The sequence below is a fragment of the Arachis ipaensis genome, chromosome B07, assembly GCF_000816755.2.
Source record: "Arachis ipaensis cultivar K30076 chromosome B07, Araip1.1, whole genome shotgun sequence".
Taxonomy (NCBI): Eukaryota; Viridiplantae; Streptophyta; class Magnoliopsida; order Fabales; family Fabaceae; genus Arachis; species Arachis ipaensis.
Window position 1 is genome coordinate 70,551,169 of NC_029791.2, and position 7,722 is coordinate 70,558,890.

Genomic DNA, 7,722 nt, shown 5'->3' on the forward strand with positions numbered 1-7,722 from the left:
ACAACGAGGGACCTAAGGCTACACTTATATAGAGTAGCTATGCTATACAATGTGGCTACGCTTTACAGGTAATGTAGTAGCAAAGATAAGTGTAGCCTATTCTGGTAAACATAGAAGCTGAAAAGCATAGCCTTTGGTCCTGAACAACATCACTTGAAAAGCGCACCATATTTCCAAAAGCCAAAAGTATAGCCTTTGGTACAGAAAAGCGTAGCCTTTGAGAATAGGGAACGACCGAATAGGCATCCCCCACTAAAGCATCTCCATAGCCCAAAAAGTGTAGCATTTGCCTAAGGCATCATTTTTTTTCACTTTTGGCTACACTTTTCAAGTGTACCTGAACGAGTGTTTTTCTTGTAGGATCCCTCGGGATGGGTTATCTCCCTACACTTTGCTTTACTATCCCTAAGTTGGACTTTCAAAAATTCTAATGTAAAAAATGCATTCCTATACAAAATACTAGGAAGAAAATTGTGTCAATCATGAATTTTTTTACTTTTCCTCTTTTTTTTATTTTTTCTTTTTTATTATTTTTTCTTTATAAGCACCAATTAGGTGATCAAACCCTAATTGGCTGACACACACAAAAAGAAAAAAAGAGACATAAAGAAAGAGAGATAGAAGGATAACGAAAGTTAGAGAGAGAGAGAGAGAGATGAAGTGGTGGTGGCAGAGGGAAAGAAGAAAAAGAAGAAGGAGAAGGAAAATGGTACCGACGTGATAGGGTACGACGAGCGGGCGAACGATGAACGGTGATGTGCGTTGCCGACTTTGAGGAAAGAGGCACCCGCCAGAAGTCCATGGACCATCCAAAGGCAATGATCTAATGACAGACAAGGATAGTGATTCGGAGGATAATGCTTCACGGCCTCGGGCGAACATTGGTCTGACAAACAGTAGATTTCACCCACCAAGAAATGTTTTTCTAGGTATTGATGAGTATAACAACCAACGAAAATGTGATGTACTGTGCAAAGACATTTTTATTATGTATAATACTTACCCTCGTTTATTTTAGGGCATGTGTATAGTAGAAAAACTAACAAAAAATGATTATATGTATTATTGAAATAAAATTTTATGAATATTTATTTTTTTTCTAATTTTTTTTACTTGTTTTGTTTTTTTAGAAAAGAAATGAAAACAAAAAAGGATAGATAAAAAAATTACCATGATGAGTTATCTCTCACCTAACACTTTTAATTAATACCCTTAAGTTAGACGTTTGATACCCTTGTCATAAAGGTTTGTGTTTGAATTCGTCTAAGAACCTCCAAAATATTTATGCATGTCTCAAACTTTGTACAACATGCGACAGATTTTCTTGAATTGTGTTATGAATTTGTTCAACATCAATTTTGAATTTCAAATTGTAGACTTCATGCTATCCGTTTTGTAAAATCCGGTGAAATCTTAATTAAATAAGTAATTAACTAATTATGGATGAAAATGGTTAGAAAATTTAGTAATCATAATTAGACAATTTGAAGATGATATTTGGATTTAGTGAATTTTTTCGAGTCAGAAAACATATTTTTTTGCGTAAAAATACGCACTGAAAATTTAACTGGCAGTACCGGCTGAGATCTGCCCAGTACTACGACTGAGAAAATTAATTATGAGTGAAAAAGGTTAAAAAGTTAAGATTCATATTTGAGAATGTAAAAATGTTTAAAACGTATATTAAAACGCTAACCTTAAAAATTTAGGCCCAAAGTTGGACCAAACGGGTCCTATATGTGAACTGGGTCCAAGTTGGGTCCAAGCCCAGCATATATAAGCCTTAGTTAAGGCCAATTCAGCACCAAAACTCTTATTTACTTGTGTTTCATGCTTAATTGAGAGAAGAGAGGGAAGAAGAGTGAAACCCTAGCTCCCAAACTACTAAATCTATCATAACTTTCTCTTCGGTGCTTCGATTGTCGCACCGTTTGCAGCGACGAAAAGTCCTTCTTATCATCTACAATTCTTTCAAAAATATTGGTAAGAATCTCAAGTTCTCATGTCTCATTTTTGCCGTTAATGATAAATTTGAAATTTGGTTATGGATTTTGAGAAATCTTGTGATTTTGGTCATTCAGGGATGCTTTAGTATGAGTTATTGGTGAGTTTTATCAACCAATTTAATTGGTGAAATTAAGAAATCCTCAAACCTTTGCAATTTATGAAGTTTTATAAACCCTAGATTAATGTATGTATGAAATTGTGTATATTAGAGTGTTGAATGATTTTGGGTACACCTTGGAAACTTGCAATTTAGCTTGAGAAGCTTTTGGGTGAGTCTTGGAGTGGAGATTCACAAGTAAAGAGCTTAGTTTTGACTTTCAAGAAGTACGGTTTTAGTTTCATTTAAATACCATATAGTAGTATAAAATCCTAGGCTAGAAGCCACTAGGATTAGGTTTGAATTGTATATTTGGTTGGAATTGATATGTGTAGTTGAGATGTTTGTTGTAATTGATGATTTGAATGAGGATTGTGTGATTATGGATAGTTAATGTGTTGTTAGAATTTATGTTGGATGATGAATTGTGTTTCTATGAATTGATGAATATTGGGGCGGAGGCCGTGAGTTTAGGTTGGAGGCTGGAAAAAGGTAAGAATGGTAAGTGATGATTGAATTGTGTGATAATGCATAAGATTGGATGAAGAATTGGTATAGAATGTATAGAAATTTAAATGATTAATGGAATAGTGGAAATTGTAGTTGTGAGGTGTTGAATTGATGAATTTAAGTTAAAATGTGTATATGAAGTAGGTTTGAGTTTTGGTTGAGTGTGAATAAATGAATTGAGTTGGATTGGGGTAAATTTGTTGAGTGAAAATAATTTTAGCTTGTGAACTTTTGGAAAAGTTGGTAAATACTGTTTTTGGTAAAAACTAATTTTTGGCCAATTTTAGCGGGTCGTATCTCGACCCTCGGAGTAGAAAATTTTACAAAACTAAATGCTTATGAAAATTCATTTATCAATCTTTCCAACGGTCCAAGAATAGTTAAAAAATAAATTTTATGGAAAAAGACATGAAGGTTTGAATTTTGGGCTAAAAATTTGTTTTTTATAAAATATAAGCTTTTTTAAGTTATGCGTATGCGAGCGAACCCCACTACTGCCCAAACCTTCAGCGTCTATGATAAACCACTATTTTATTGTTTATCTTGTGCTAATTTGAGGGTTTTTATCAACTCTCTGCTCACTTATTCATATAATTTGCATAGTTTTACAAATCCTTCCTAATTCTGTGATATAATTGAAAACATGTTTCCTAGGCTTTTAAACTGTCAAATTTAATTATCCTTTATTACCATTCGATGCTGTGATTTGTGCGTTAAGTGTTTTCAAGCTTTATATGGTAGGAATGGCTTAGAGGATGGAAAGGAAACATGCAAAAATGGAAGGAGCACAAGAAATAAAGCAGATAACCAGCGAGAAGCGACGTGCACGCATGGCTCATGCGTGCGCGTGAATTGGAGTTTGCACGGCAACGCGTGCGCGTACCTGACGCGTATGCATGATACGCGAAGATGACCAGCGACGCGCACGCATGACTAACGCGTACGCATGACGTGCGCAACCTGCAGAAATCGCAGAAAATGCTGGGGCGATTTTGGGCTGAGTTTGGACCCAGTTTTCGGCCCAGAAACATAGACTAAAGCCAGGGGACAAGCAGAGACTCAGGACACATTCTCATTCAGATAGTTTTTAGTTTTAGATTTGAATCTTAGAGAGAAATCACTACTTCCTCTAGCGTTCTTCACATTCATAGATTTCTAGTTTTTATGCTTTTGATGCTTTTGATTTGGATATTGAGAAGAGTCACTACCTCCATTGAAGTTTCCATTATTCTAGTTTGTTTTCTTATTCCTTTACTTTTTTGATTACCTATTAACCCTGTTCAGATAAGGATGTTTATGATTTTGGAATTTATTAATGCATAGAACTATTTTTACCTTTAATTAATTTTTAGTTATTATTTTATTTAATTTATCATGTCTTCTTCTTACTCTTTTTTATCGTTTATGAAAATCACAAACATGTCAATGGAGTAGACTCCCAACTTGACTTGGGGGTTGATTGAAAGGAGACCTTTGAGTTGGAATACTCAAGTGATAATTTTAATTGGAAGTTGTTAGCTAACTCTCTATTCACTAATGCTAATCCTTCCATAGGAGAGGGTTAGGACTTGTGAATCAAAGTTAGCTCAATCACTTGACTTTCCTTTATTCGGTAAGGGTTAACTAAGTGAAAACAACAACCTCTTGCTATTACACTTGGGAAAGTCCAACAAGGATAGAACTTCCAATTAATCTTCCCCCAGTCAAGGCTTTTTATTGTGATTATATAAATTATCATTGTCTTAATTTACAATCATTTATTTTTCCATTCTCCAACTCTTAAAACTTCTCGAAAAATCCCTGACTAATAAAATAGCACTCTTTTGTCAACTCGTTGGGAGACGACCTGGGATTTCTACTCCCAGTATTTTTATTCTAAAATTGTGACAACCTTTTTAAATTGATAAGCGAAATTTTCATCAGTTAAGAACTGTACTTACAACGCCGTTCTTATTATAAATTCTTAATTGGCAATTTTCCGCCCGTTCAATTTTTGGCGCCGTTGCCGGGGAGTTGCAATAGCGTGCTAAATTATTGGTTGGTGTACATATTTTTAATTTTTGCATATTTTATTTTATTTTATTACCATGAGCTGTATGTTTCTTTCATTGAATGACGCGTTCACTGCCTGATACGAGCTTAGTCGCGTTTGATCCTAAAATTGAAAGAACTATTTTACGAATTAGGCGAGCTCGGCATTGGTTAGCCTCTGAGGGTGGTGAAGTGGTTACTACCAATTCACCAGTCTCTTCTGAAGGCGAGTCTGAAGCGCCATCTGAGGAAGAATCAAGCTTATCTTCTACTGATTCTGTTGATTTACATGCAGGTAATATGGCGGAGCCCAGAAGGATTACTCTCCATGAAGCAGGAGCTCCAGACTTTACACTGCAACCGTATCAAGCGCGTCACCCAAATCTGGCTGTAGATTTTGAACTGAAGACTGTGCTAATCAACTTATTGACCAAGTTTCATGGCTTACCTGCCCAAGAGCCTATCAAGCACCTCAGAGATTTTCAGACAGCCTGCTCAACTACTAGGCGTCATGGTGCAGATGAAACTACTATTTGGCTATATGCCTTCCCGTTTTCTCTTGAGGGAAAGGAGAGGGAGTGGTTCTATACTCAACCTGAAGAAGTCGTTACTAATTGGGATCTTCTCAAAAGGGAATTCCTGGAAAAGTACTTTCCAACTGAAGTTACAGACAAACTGAGAAAAGAAATTTCCTGTATTATCCAAGGTGAATAAAAGACCCTTTATGAGTGTTGGGAACGCTTCAGGAATCTCCTGGGCTCATGTCCCCACCACAAAATTGACCAGTTGGTGTTGATTAGCTATTTCACACAAAGCATTAAACCTCAAGACAAGACTACACTAGATGCTGCAAGTAATGGCTCTCTGAAGAAGTACAAGACGGCGACAGAAGCATGGCAACTGATTACCGATCTAGTTGAGTCTACCCAGAATGTCAGGCACAGGAACAACCATCCCAAGGCAGTTGCGGAGGTTTCCTCTAGTAGTGAGACTGCTGCTCTCACACAGACTCTGGGAGAGATGACCAACATACTGAAGTAGCTACAGCTGAATCAACAACAACCTCAGCCTCCCCCATAACAACAATGTCAACAGTTGGTTCCTCAGAGAGTGTGTGGAATATGTGCCTGCTATACTCATTACACTGATGAGTGTCCGCAACTCCAACAACAAGAAGACAACACCTTGGCAGCTATCCATAATTTCTATGACCGCCCGAATCAAGGATCCTATCAACAAGGCAGCAACTATAACCAAGGCGGGAACTACAATCAAGGTTGGCAAGACAACTCCAACCAAAGCTGAAGAGACAATTCCAACCAAGGATGGAGGGACAACTACAACCGAGGAGGCAGAGACAACGGTAGAAATCAGAGGTGGAACAACAATAATAATCAGCAGAACTGGTATCAGCAGAACCCTCCTTACCAACAGCAGAACCAAGGCCAGCCTTACAGAGACCACATCTAAGGCAGTCCCAGGCGCCTCAAAACAACCAACAGTAGGCCCCTCAAATTACTTATCCCCCTTCTTCTACCAATGATGAGATGCTTCACTCTATTGTACAAGGACAGAAAGACCTTCAGAATACACTTACCTCTAGCATCACTGGTCTTACGTCCACTTTACAAGCTCTCATCTCCCGGCTGAAACCACCTTCTACCCCCCAACAATCAACCTTCAACCTCCTATGCACTTTCTTCTCAACCTTTACCCAACCCCAAAGGTGGAATCAATGCCATTACTTTGAGGTCCGGAACCACACTGAAAGAGAGGAGTCAGGAGGAGCTGAGCTCAAAGGAAGATATCCAAGCTGAGAACATTGTTGAGGTGGAGGATGTTGAAGAAGAGGAGGAAGTACCAGACATGGTTGAAGAAGAAGAGGCTCAACCAAGGAATGGAGTACCAAAAGAAGCTGAAGCTATAAAAGAAGCCATTCCCATTCCATTCCCACACCTTGCTAGGAAGTGCGGAAAGCAGATGGAGCTAGCCCCAAGATGGTGGAGATCTTCAAAAAGGTTGAGGTAACCATTCCCCTTTTTATGCCATTCGCCAGGTACCTAAATATGCAAAGTTTCTAAAAGATTTATGCATGAATAAGGATAAAATTCAGGATTTAGAAATTATTCCTCTAGCTAGCTCTATTTCTGCTTTAATGGGTGATATACCTGAAAAATGTAGTGATCCAGGTCCATGCATGGTTACTATTACTATAGAAGGTGTAAAATTTTCTGACTGCATGTGCGATTTAGGCGCGTGTGTGAGTATTATGCCGTTATCTGTATATGATGCTCTGAGGCTCCCTCCCTTAAAAAGGTCGGTAGCACGTTTTGTTTTGGCGAATAAAAGCATAATCTCGGTGGTAGAAATTGCTGAGAATGTGTTGGTGAGCATTAAGGGGCTCACATTCCCTATTGACTTTTATATTTTAGAGATGCCCCCTAATGACTTAGGAAGACCATCATCCATCCTCCTTGGAAGGCCATTTCTGAAAACCTCGAAGTTCAAGTTGGATGCATTCTCAGGAACTTACTCCTTTGAGATAGATGGAAGAGCAGTGAGCTTCAACCTGGATGAAGCCATGAAGTATCCTCTGGAAGATCATTCCATCTTCCAGTGCGACATCATTGATGAGACTGTAGCTGCAGTTCACTAGAAGGAAGTAAAAGAGAGGCACATGGAGCAAGGTGCAAGTGTGGGGAAGCCCCCTGAACAAGATGAAGACACATTGCCACCTTCACTAACTCCAGATGATCAAGTGCCTAGCCATGAGCAGAAAATGGAGTTGAATCCCCTTCCACCCCATCTCAAGTATGCTTACCTTGAGGATCATCAGAAGCTCCCAATTATCATTGCAAGGGAACTCACATCCCAACAGGAGGAGCAGCTACTTAGTGTGCTGAGAATACACAAGGAAGCAATTAGGTGGAGCTTGGCAGATATAGTTGGCATCAGCCCTCAAGTTTGTGAGTACAGAATATTTTTATAAGAGGGAGCAAGGCCTGTCCGTCAACCTCAAAGGCGGTTGAATCCCACCATCTTAGAAGTTGTCAAGAAGGAAGTGACCAGACTGCTCG